At 39.1% G+C, this 13222-nt stretch overlaps 1 long non-coding RNA gene across 5 annotated transcripts in view; it reads right to left on the bottom strand.

The window, feature by feature from the left end:
- Positions 1-13222, bottom strand: part of LOC111098608 — a 231158-nt gene that overhangs the window by 144613 nt on the left and 73323 nt on the right. Inside the window, exons 6-7 of one of the 5 annotated variants that reach the window (XR_005368981.1) lie at positions 11404-11602; positions 10900-11029 (exon numbers count right to left, since the gene is read on the bottom strand). The exons of 3 other annotated variants lie outside the window; for them this stretch is intronic. This is a non-coding gene — a long non-coding RNA (uncharacterized LOC111098608). Of the gene's footprint in view, positions 1-10893; positions 11030-11403; positions 11603-13222 lie in introns of those variants that run through there. One more of the 5 variants, XR_005368980.1, reaches the window with a different exon arrangement.

The following is a 13222-nucleotide window of genomic DNA, read 5'->3' as shown; positions in this document are numbered from 1 at the left end:
ATGATTTGATTTGTTTAAAAGTTTACTGAAACTGAAAACACTACCAATATATAGTCATCTATGAAAAATAGTAAATTTTTAATATTAACAATTAAGTCACCATGTGCTATCAAAATTCCATATTAAAATTATAAATTATGTCTCAAGTGAATGCTAGTGTATATTTAATATTGTAGGATTCTGCTGAGGATTAATTGAGCCTGTTGGCATATCCTGTTTAGTTCTGAGTTCCCCTGAACTTAATCAGGTAAGTTTGATTTTGTTTGAAATTTTCAGTTAAATGTGAAATTGAAACAATTTCTCCCCATACATAAAGATTTAACTAAATAACAGTTGTGAGTAAAGTGTTTAAAATATGTGGGGTAAAGCATAAAACTTTTCCACCTAGAGACATTCAGTTGTAAAAGCAAAAAACTTCATCTCCATAACCTCATTAGTTGGCTTACAACAAAATTGTTTTATCCCTTTCTCATAAGCACTAAAACAGACAAGAGAGTTGCCATTTCCTATAGGACACTGAAATATTCGGATTATGGTTCAGTATAATAAGCCCAAGTCTGATGTTCACACCTCAGCTTGGTGGATCCCAAACATGTGGCCTTGGTTGAGTTTCTGAATTTCTTTGATCTCATTTCAATAATTCATAAAAAGAAAGCAAAATATGTGCTTTGAAAGTTTATTGTGAGGACTGAGAAAACATATAAGATGACCCAGTACAGCAGTGTCTAGGCGACTGGGTTCCTTTCCTTTAGTGTCTGCCTTTGGCTCAGGTCATGATCCCAGGGTGCTGGGATGGAGCCCGACCTTGGGCTCCCTGCTCTGTGGAGACTCTCCTTTTCCCTCTTCCTCTGACCCTCTCCCCTGCTTGTGCTCTCTCTTTTTCTCTCTCTCAAATAAATAAATAAAATCTTAAAAAAAAAAAAAAAAGACCAAGGTCCTTTTGTCTGAGTGGTCCATTAGTAATATTTGCTTTCTTTCCAAAATCTCATCCTCATATTCTTTCCCACATCTCATTCCCAAGTCCTCCTCACACTGCCTGTTTACTTAGAGAGAATATGCTCACCCTCACCTTCACTTTTACCGGCAGAAAAAAACAAAAAAAACAAAAAGCTGAGTTTTAAAAATACAAGTAGAAAGTAATTAGGGATTTAATTTGTCATTTTTAATTATGTCAATATATTTACTTGGTATTGATTAGCTTACACCAGCAGTGCAATTATTAATCTTGATTTAATAATTATTATTTTTAAAGACTTTATTTATTTATCCATGAGAGACCCACAGAGAGAGAGAGAGGCAGAGACACAGGCAAAGGGAGAAGCAGGTTACCTGCAAGGAGCCCGATGAGGGTCTTGATCCAGGATCCCGGGGTCACACCCTGGGCCAAAGGCAGATGCCCAACCAGGTGCTGAGCCATCCAGGCATCCCTAACCTTGATTTATTTAATTCACATAGAAGCTTAAAAGTTTGCAATGTTGTCACAAGCATTAATTAATTCCGGTATCTGTAGTATAATAGTATTACAGTATAATTAGTAGTTTAACAGTATAATCAGCATTATATGCATTAAGATTAGAGGAAACAAAGCATGATACACATCATTTCACTTGTGACTAATGAGCAATGGTATCCTGTCTCCTAATCCCAGTCCGGGGCTACTACCAGAACACAGCTGCTTCCCCTGCATACATCGTCATAAGTATCATGCTATAATATTTATTTCATACAATCATCACACTCAAGTATAAATTATTTTTAAAAGGCTTTTTAAAGGATTTATTTATTTTGTCAGAGAGAGAGAGAGCATGTGCAAGAAGGGAGGATGGGCCGACAGAGAGGAAGAGGAAAAGAATCTCCAGCAGACTCTACACTGAACATGGGAACCAAAGTGGGGCTCGATCTCACGACCCTGAGATCATGACCTGAGCCAAAACCAAGGGTTGAACGCTTAATCGGCTGAGCTACCCAGACGTCCCTACATTATCTGAATATTCATTTTATCAGGGAATAATTTTCTAACGGAACACAGGAACACAGAATGAGATCACTCACAAAACTCGGTTCATAATACACTGTAATTATTGATCTGAATCTGAGCCCTTTTTATTCTATTTATTTATATATTTATGTATTTTAAAAAATATATAAGGAGCACTTGTGAATTTAGTACCAAATCCAATAACTAGATCTTGAAAAATAATTTACATGTACTCATGTGCTTCATGTGTTTTTCCTTATCCTGCCGCAGAAGTATTTTAGTAGTTGTTTTATGTTTGTAGGCATGTGCCCGTGAATGTGTGTATGTGTGTGTACCATAAATCAAAAAGAAGCGGACAAACAACAGCACGATGAATGAGAGGCTTAAAGAGTCACAGCTACAAAGAGAGGATCTAAATGTCTAATAAGATATGATGATATGCCCAAACTTGTTGTCATGTAAAGGTAACTGAAGTTCATGATGAAAACCGTTTTTTGTCCATTTGATTAGAAATAATTAATATTAATTCTTCCAATCTATGAGCGTGGAATATTTTTCCATCTCTTTGTGTCTTCCTCAATTTCTTTCAGAAGTGTTCTGTAGTTTTTAGGGTATAGATCCTTTACCTCTTTGGTTAGGTTTATTCCTAGGTATCTTATGCTTTTGGGTGTAATTGTAAATGGGATTGACTCCTTAATTTCTCTTTCTTCAGTCTCATTGTTAGTGTATAGAAATGCCACTGACTTCTGGGCACTGATTTTGTATCCTGCCACAGTGCCGAACTGCTGTATGAGTTCTAGCAATCTTGGGGTGAAGTCTTTTGGGTTTTCTATGTACAGTATCATGCCATCTGTGAAGAGGGAGAGTTTGACTTCTCCTTTGCCAATTTGAATGCCTTTTATTTCTTTTTGTTGTCTGATTGCTAAGGCTGGGACTTCTGGTACTATGTTGAATAGCAGTGGTGAGAGTGGACATCCCTGTCTTGTTCCTGATCTTAGGGGAAAGGCTCCCAGTGTTTCCCCATTGAGAATTAATATTGTGAAAATGTCAATGTTACCCAGGGACATTTACATGTTTAATGCAATTCCTAACAAAATACCATGGACTTTCTTCAGAGAGTTGGAACAAATAATCTTAAGATTTGTGTGGAATCAGAAAAGACCCCTAATAGCCAGGGGAATTTTAAAAAAGAAAACCATATCTGGGGGCATCACAATGCCAGATTTCAGGATGTACTACAAAGCTGTGGTCATCAAGACAGTGTGGTCCTGGCACAAGAACAGATGCATAGATCAATGGAACAGAATAGAGAATCCAGAAGTGGACCCTGAACTTTATGGTCAACTAATATTCGACAAAGGAGGAAAGACTATCCACTGGAAGAAAGACAGTCTCTTCAATAAATGGTGCTGGGAAAATTGGACATCCACATGCAGAAGAATGAAACTAGACCACTCTCTTGCACCATACACAAAGATAGACTCAAAATGGATGAAAGATCTAAATGTGAGACAAGATTCCATCAAAATCCTAGAGGAGAACACAGGCAACACCCTTTTTGAACTTGGCCACAGCAACTTCTTGCAAGATACATCCATTAAGGCAAGAGAAACAAAAGCAAAAATGAACTATTGGGACTTCATCAAGATAAGAAGCTTTTGCACAGCAAAGGACACAGTCAACAAAACTCAAAGACAACCTACAGAATGGGAGAAGAGATTTGCAAATGACGTATCATATAAAGGGCTAGTTTCCAAGATCTATAAAGAACTTATTAAACTCAACAGCAAAGAAACAAACAATCCAATCATGAAATGGGCAAAAGACATGAACAGAAATCTCACAGAGGAAGACACAGACATGGCCAACAAGCACATGAGGAAATGCTCCGCATCACTGGCCATCAGGGAAATACAAATCATAACCACAACGAGAATGGGGAAAATTAATTACCTCACACCAGTGAGAATGGGGAAAATTAACAAGACAGGAAACAACAAATGTTGGAGAGGATGTGGAGAAAATGGAACCCTCTTACACTGTTGGTGGGAATGTGACCTGGTGCCGCCACTCTAGAAAACTGTGTGGAGGTTCCTCAAAGAGTTAAAAATAGATCTTCCCTATGGCCCAGCAATTGCACTGCTGGGGATTTACCCCAAAGATACAGATGCAGTGAAACGCCGGGACACCTGCACCCTGAAGTTTATAGCAGCAATGTCCACAATAGCCAAACTGTGGAAGGAGCCTCGATGTCCATCGAAAGATGATGGATAAAGAAGATGTGGTCTATGTATACAATGGAAAATTCCTCAGCCATTAGAAAGACAAATACCCACCATTTGCTTCAACATGGATAGAACTAGAGGGTATTATGCTGAGTGAAATAAGTCAATTGGAGAAGGACAAACATTATATGGTCTCATTCATTTGGGGAATATAAATACTAGTGAAAGGGAATAGAAGGGAAGGGAGAAGAAATGTGTGGGAAATATCAGAGAGGGAGACAGAACATAAAGACTCCTAACTCTGGGAAACAAACTAGGGGTGGTGGAAGGGGAGGAGGGCAGGCGGTGAGGGTGACTGGGTGACGGGCACTGAGGGGGGCACTTGATGGGATGAGCACTGAGTGTTATTCTAAATGTTGGCAAATTGAACACCAATAAAAAATAAATTAAAAAAGAAATAATTAAAAAGTCAAATGGTATTAAGTTTGAGACATTGGAAAGGAGTAGAATTTCTCATATACTGCTGGGATAAAAATTTTTCAAATACTTTATTAACTGTGACTTTATCTACATTATTTTCTTTGTCCTGGTTCTTGCTCCGGTGAGTCAGCTAGGATATGCACCTCTGTTGTTAACAATAACGTGAGTTTAAAAAAAGTTAAAATAAATTTTAAAATGCATGGTGAGGCAGAAAGTCTTACAAATCTTCCCCATGTACCATCATTCCAAACATGCATACAAATACCCATACTCTTATCTGGCACAGAAACTTTCTGAGTAGTTTCTTGAACTTTTGGGAACTTGAATAGAAATAATTTCACTTTGACAACAGAAGTGCCATAGCATTTAATTGCAATTATTCAACCGTGTTGAATTTAAACCTGGAAGGGGAAAATAAGGGAGTGGAGAAGAAAATACACATATTAATATTTATCATGTAAAATACATATAACCGGGCCCTCTAAAGTTAGGTATGTATGGTTTTATTTATTTATTTTTTGGTATGTATGGTTTTAAAAGTCAAACACAAAATTACATTTCTGTGCTTTCAGAGAACTAAACAATAACATTTCAATATTTTTATTGATAATTGCAAAAATCTTTTGTGAGTTATTATTTAGTGTTTATGAATTGGAACAAAAATGGTATTTGCTGAATTTGGAAAAAAAACCTAATTCATAAAAAGGCAAATGACTGAATATTGCATATAAGTCACAGAGCATAATATTTACTACTATAGACCATATACATGTTCACGTATTTATTTCTATATCTATAATCAGCTTAAGATGTTAAAATATTCAAGAGTATCTGCAAATGCAATTGAGAAATCTTTATTAAAATATGTATACTTCCTCATTTAAACAACTCTTAGGCTGTCCTTTAAATAGATTCTTTTAGAGGTTGATGATTACAAATTTCATTAATTCTTTCCTTCTGAAATATTTCATGTTTTCATGTTTTCTCATGGCTGATTTTATGTGTCATCTTGATTAGTGATTCTGTTTTTCTCCAGAAGCTTGACTAATACACCCTACAATGGAAAATCTATGCTATAGGGGATTGCCAATCAAAACAACTAAGCAATAAAAGCACTGAACGGCAATAGTTTTAGAAGTGTTTAGTCTTATGCAAGGTAAAACTTGAAAGCCTTGAAACTGACAGTTATTGAACATCAATTCTTTTTCAGTAATTAAATTTAAAATATTTTTACGTACTTTCAGCTTAATTCTCCTAACAACGCCTTTGGATATGTATCACATTGTTATGACTGACACAGTGGTGCTGCTTTACCGTGCTCCCGTAGCCCCCCAAAAATAACAGACTGGGTGCCTTTGACAACTGATACTCATTTTCTCACAGTTCTGGAGGCTCAGAGTCCATGATCAAAGTCGTGGCAAATTTGGTTTGTAGTGAGAGTTCTCTTCCGGGCTCAAGGACAGCTACCTGCCTCGGATGTCTCTTCTACTACTTACAATTGCACCAGCTCTCTGGGATTAGTCCCCCACTCTTGGGACCTCATCTAAACTTAAGTAACCCCCTCAAAGGTCCTATTTCCAATACAGTCACCTTATGGGCTAGGGCTTCAACATAGGAATTTAGAGAGTCACATTACACAGTCCAATTCTCCTACATATTTCTTAGCCCACTGCAGTTAGACAGTGGACTATTTGTAGCTCACAAGGTTGTCACTTTGAGATCTAAGCATAAACGAGCTAAAACAGAACTTTCTAGTGATCTCTTTCTCTGCCACAGTGACGGGGAAGACTTTGTGCTCCAGCTTAGACAATACACAATGATGGAGCCTACGTCAGCCTGGGCCTCAGAGAGACTGCAGAGCCTCATCACAGCCTCCGTGTCAAAGAGGGCACGTATTGGCATGTATTGGGCATGTAACGTAATTGAAAAATAAACATATTCAGTTTAGCCACTGTTCATTTGGGATTGCTTGTTACTGCCATTTACCTGGATTTATACCCTACAGAGTGGCAGTTAGAGACGCAAAAGTCCCCTCGGTTTAAATACAAACATATTTAAACACATATGAAAAGTGTGAACTTGGGAAAGTTTCTGGACATCTTTCGCATTCTTCATTTATAAAATGAGAGTAGTTAATCTGCCCCTTTCATAATAATGCCCATGTCATGAACATTAAATGAAAGATTGCATGTAAAGTGCTCTTAAAAGTGCTTTGCTTAATAGAGGACCAATAACTGTCTGGGATTTTTGTTGTTGTTGTTGTGTTTGTTGTTGAGAATCTCTGGCTCAGAGTTTATACAAACACTGATGATAGAAGTTATCACTTCCACGTGATAACGTGGGAAGTTCTTAGTCAGCTGGTAAGGACCAGAACAGAGAATAACAACTGAAATGACCAGTCATTTGGCATGGCAAAGATATAGCTCTAAAAAGATGGTAATACTCACATTTGGAGAAAGGCCTGAGAGAATTCAGGTTCCCACCTAACCCCAGGTGAGTTCATATTTACTCACGGCTAAAACACATAAGCAGTACTGCCAGTGATCACAGGGTAACAATTGTTTCTCCAATTCTACTTGTCAGCATACATTTCCTCCTGGTAATCTATATGCTTTTATGACCAAAAGAAATTCCCTCTGAATTTTTCCTCATTCATGGACCTTAGAAGCCAAACTTGCCACATTCATACAAGTGAAGGCAGTAATTGTCCTGACCATTTGGCATGGCCATTTATTAACACACATTCAGGAGGTATGATAAAGCAGTTCTGACTGACCCTGCTAACCTCTAATGCATTATTTTCAGATTTCCCTAGTCCACATATTCCCAAAAGCCACAATTTTAATATTTTAAAAGAATCTAGCAGCTGTCAGAAGGAAGGTTTGCATGAAAATAAATAACAAACAAACAGAAGCTTCTCTGAGTTTAACGTATTAAACTCTTCTAAAATATCTTGGTTATAACAAATGTGCATGGATATTACCCTGAAACAATAAAAAATATTGGGCATCTCTAATGTGCTTGGTAATATAAATGCCTCAGCTCTGGCCCGCTCTGAGGGTGTCAACAACTGTATTTATCCCAATGAGTCCCACCACAAGAAGCCAAAGAAGACTGGAAACAAGGAGTTAGTCTGCACAATAGTTAGGGACCAGCTCTGAAGTCAGAGAATAGAGGCCATTGCACTCGATCCTTCATGATGTTGGCCAAGTTACTGAGTATCTCTGAGTTTATTCCTTTCTCTTCATAAATATGAAGTTTCAAATATAGCAATATTAAATTGTTCAAATGAAACTTGCAAAAAAGGTGGAGAGTGTCCTTGCTACCCTCAGTCTCAGGTGTGAGACCTGAAAGAGAGAATTCACATAAAGTTCTAAGGACAATGCCTGAAACATAGTAAGCCAACAATAAAATGTTATCCTTATCATTAGCAATTAGAAAAAAAGAATTAAACAAATGTTCTCTTAAAAATGCATTACAGCTTTTGGCTTTTGGCTCAGAGGAGATGAGGTGCAACTATCCTGAATCTGGATTCATCTGACACAAGCTGCCTCCACCATGGCACGGAAGTTCAACCCCAACGAGATCAAAGTCATAGACCTGACACACACTGGTGGAGAAGTCAATGCCACGTCTTCCCTGGCCCTAAAGATTGGCCCCCTGGGTCTGACTCCAAGGCAACTGGTGGTTGGAAGAGTCTGAGGGTTACAGTGAGACTGGCCATTCAGAATAGGCCTAGATTGAAGTGGTACCTTCTGCCTCTGCCCTGGTCATCAAAGCCCTCAGGGAATCACTAAGAGACAGAAAGCAACAGAAAAACATCAAACACAGTAGAAATACCACTTTTAATGAGATTGTCAACATTGCCCAATAGATGTGGCACCAATCTGAAGCCAGAGAACTATTCAAGAGATCCTAGGGGCCGCCCAATCTGTGGGCTGCAATGCTGATGGCTGCCCCCCTCATGACATCACAGATGACATCAACACTGGTGTAGTGGATTACCCCACAAGTCAAAACAACAAAAGAAGATATTTCAATAAAGGGTCATTTGACAACAACAAAAATGTGTTATGATAATCAAGAGAAGAGGTGAGAGTGATTCACACAGTAATGGATTGGAGTTGGAGACATCAGTAAGAATTTAGCTTAATATATTACATATAGTTACAAATAGAAATATGTATAGATATGTGTATCTACATAGGATAGTACACACATGTACAGTACATTTCTTTTTGCTGTCAGATGAGAGGTCCACCCACTGGCAAAGGGCACAGATCTTGGTTTCTTTTTTTTTTTTTTTAAGATTTTATTTATTTACTCATGAGAGACAGAGAGAGAGAGAGAGAGAGGCAGAGACATAGGCAGAGGGGAGAAGGAGGGTCCATGCAGGGAGCCTAACGCGGGACTCGATCCCGGGTCTCCAGGATCATGCCCTGGGCTGAAGGCAGGAAACCACAGAGCCACCTGGGCTGCCTCAGATCTTGGTTTCTAATGCCATTCTCCTATAAAAGGAACCAGAAGCTCCTTGGAGAAATGGCTGATTCAGGGATCGGGGTAGGAATTATAGAAGATAAGCGTGGTGTGGCAGAAAGTAAGAACATACTAAAAAAATGTAACCAAAAAATAAAATAAAAAATAAAAAATAAAAAACGTAACCAAAGGGGATCCCTGGGTGGCGCAGCGGTTTGGCGCCTGCCTTTGGCCCAGGGCGCGATCCTGGAGACCCGGGATCAAATCCCACGTCGGGCTCCTGGTGCATGGAGCCTGCTTCTCCCTCTGCCTGTGTCTCTGCCTCTCCCTCTCTCTGTGACTATCATAAATAAATAAAAATTTAAAAAAAGAAAAAAAAAGTTAAAAAAAAAAAACGTAACCAAAAAAATACAAAGCATATCTTTGGAGTTATGTGGAAGGATGTCAAAGGGACACAGGAGCTAACTAAAAGGCTCTCGATAGCCCAAACTGGAAAAAATTGAGCAAGAAAATAACTCAGGTTAGTACCCAAAATATAAAATTAGTATCTATGAATTTATGCCAGTGTATAAAAATAATGGAACAAATTAATAAATGGAGAAGAAATGAGTGTCTCATGCAGAAGAATTCCAAATAATTATGTAGATATTTCTTCCTTACAGGAGGAGAGCATAAATCCCAACTCCATAAATGTGGGCTGTTGGGAGTGGCTTCTCCCAAGAGCAAAGTATGGAAAGGTAAAGAAAATAGTAATTTTTACAGTAGAGAAGTCTGACAAACACTCTCAGCCAGAGTTTTCATCAATAGTCATGAGTCATGATGCTAGTATACATCTTTCATATAATGTGATGAGCACAGCACTTCATGTCTGTGATCTTCCTCCCTAAATCCCATAGCCAAGTCGAGGCATGAGAAAAACATCTGAAAAATTCCAATGAAGGATAATCCTACAAAACATCTCACCAGCACTCTCCAAACCTGTCAGAATGATCAAAACCATGGAAAGTGAGAAACTGTCACAGCCTATTGGAGTCTAAGGAGACATGACAATTAAATGTAATACGATAGACTGGATGGGATCCTAGAAAAGAAAGAAGATATCAGGTCAAAACTTAGCAACTGTGAATAAATTATGGACTTTAGTTAATAATGGGGTGTCAACATTGGTTCGATAATACCATACTAATGTAAGGTGTTAGTAATAGGGGACACTGGGTGTTGGGTATGTGAGTATTGGGTCTTCTCATTTTTTTTTTTTTTTTTTACTATCTTCTCAATTTTTCTATACTTCCAACATTGTTCTAACAAATAGGACTAAAGGTGCATTGCAATGATTGGAAGCATTTTGTCTAAGACCTCAGTCATTTCTAAATGATAGTAGATTGCAGGAAGAGTGTTTTAACATTACAGCAATGGAGTTCAATTTTACCTCTGCCACTCTGTAGACACACACGTCAGACAACTGTTTACCCCTTAAAGACATGATGCCCTTTTATGTGCACAGTGAAGACACCAAGGGAAATGGCAATGAGAAATACGTGAAATCAGATATATGGAGCACCCAAAACAATGCCAGTCACAGAAAGCTTAAATCTGCCCAACAATATGCAAATGGCATAGAGAGAGCCAGGATCCGGATTTGGCTCCAGGAGGCCCCACTGCCCCTGCTCTTGCCATTAAGCTATATTGGTTGTAAATTCAAAAATCGGAATTCAGCCATTAGAGCAGACCCACCTGGGACATTTATTCGTTTCTGTAGCCCCTCAGCTGAGCAGTAACATCCTTTAGTGGTGACAATGTGAACCCGGAGCCTGTGTGTAATAGTCATTGTAAGTCCCATCAACAGTGATGGCAGGTGATGGTATCGAGCCTGTTGGAAGCAGTGAAGGTGTGAAGATGAGGGAACAAGAGCAAAGCAGGTAGGGGGTACTGAAAGGAAGGCAGGAGATTAAAGACTGTATCCACCTTGTCTTCGACTGAATTTTCTGTATTCCCTGGCTTCTGGGAACCTGATTGCTAAATTCAGTTCGAGTCAACACACTCTGATTAGGTATCCCTCCTCATGTATTTCAGGGTCAATACAACACATGTTCTGGAATGGCAATTTTATTCAACATCACATAATTGAAAGCAATCACCTTTTTTTTTTTTTTTCTCCCATTCCAGGAGATGGCTATTAGGAATCAAAGCCCAAATGAATTCTCAAAATGAAACTTTCACAAGAGCATTGTGGTAGCTACAGACCTCGACAAACCATATCCTCAGCTCCCCCAGGTCCCACATTCACTCTTCTCTGCCGGGGCATTTGAGAGAATACGTGTCCAGCATCACAAGAAGCAGTGAGGGCAGCACAAGACTGGATACGGTACGACTGCTCTCCTCCAGGTGACCAAACACAGACAAGGGGGGAAAGATAGAACATGGGTTGTGCCCTGGTAAAGGTCTGGAAGGATAGATATGAGAGCCATTAGCTGCGGTCTTATTAATCCCCCACACCCGAACACCCCCCACCTGTAGATGGTTGGTCTCATTCACACAAATCATCAAATTTACATCAAATCAATCTGAGACCTCAAATTCAGTGGCATACAGCCACTCCTTTATGACTACTGATGCAGTCAGCAAACTCTAGACATGCCTTTTTTTTTTTTTTTTTTTTAAGATAAGGATGTCATCCTAGGTAAATGTGGTAAAAATCAAAGAAGAATGTTGTATAACCAACATTATGTTGGTTGGTTGGTTATAATACAACATATATGTTGTATAACCAAGAAAAAAGAGCATTTCAAAAGGTGATTTCCCAAAAGTATTAGAAATTGCCATTAAATCTAGAGAAAAATACATATATATTTACATATGGCCACATCATGAAGTTTGAAATATGTAACTTTTCAGCAAAGCTGCTCCTCAAAATGTTACTGTGACTTACAGCACTTTCTGACGTTACATGTCAGAACTCATTAGGAATTTAATATAATTTCCTTCCACTGCAAATTATGGAGTGAGTCTCACTTTTTTTTTTTTTTCTTTCCTTGCCTCTGAGCCGCATCAACTGTTCCTAAGAAACAGAAGTTGAAAGCACTAGGGAGGAATCTTACGTACAGAACATAATCTATTTTTAGACTTTAGCTCATTCTGACGTGAATGCAAGATCCACTGCAGCGACAATATCTGGGAATTTCCTGTGCTTGGTAAACAAGGTCGATATAGAGCATTCACTCTAACTGGAACTGTACAAAATTCACCAAATAATCGACATGGGTTTTAACGTAGGACTGAAAAAGGCTTGAAAATTTCACCCATTGTCGAATCTGGCCATTGTAATAAACAAAGAGAAGCCTGAATGGAAAATGCTTTAAATATTCAACAAAGGAAGCAAGAAGATGAGAAAAAGATGGAGAGGGGGAAAGAAGGGTCTCTTAGTCGTCGCAGGCTGCTAGGGCAAAATACCAGAGACAGGGTGGCTTATAAATGATGGAAATTGACTGGTCACAGCTCTGGAGACCCAGAAGTCAAAGGTCAAGGCCCTGGTGGGTTTAGCATCTGGTGGGGTTCAGCTTTGTCACTGAGGGCTGCCTTCTCACTGTAACCTCATGTGGCAGGTGGGGGGTGAGGGGCTCTCTCTGAATTAGGAGAGCACTAATTCCACTCATGACAGCTCCACCTTCATGACCAAATCATCTCTCAAAGGCCCTACTTCCTACTATCCTCACACAGGCCATTGGGTTTCAAAGTTGGAATTCTGGGAGGACACACACCTCAGACTAAAGCAGAGGGGAGGAGAGAGCACCGCTGAAACGGATTACCCACCACACCCCCATACAATGTCGGTGCCAGGTATTGTCCTGTGTATCATTTCATTTCATCTTCATGTAGCTTTCTATCACTTAGACCCTCTTGGAACCTCAGTCTCCTCATCAGTTACACCTTACAAAATGGCCGTGGAGATGAACAATATACACTCCTCACCTAACGCCTGGTAGTCAGGAGACAATTAGTGGCTACTATCAGTATCAAGCACCATCATCTATACAGCTGTTTTCTAGAAGAGCCTTTGGGGAAC

Source organism: Canis lupus, chromosome 13, assembly GCF_011100685.1.
Source record: "Canis lupus familiaris isolate Mischka breed German Shepherd chromosome 13, alternate assembly UU_Cfam_GSD_1.0, whole genome shotgun sequence".
Lineage (NCBI taxonomy): Eukaryota > Metazoa > Chordata > Mammalia > Carnivora > Canidae > Canis > Canis lupus.
This window is presented reverse-complemented; position numbering and strand designations above follow the sequence as displayed.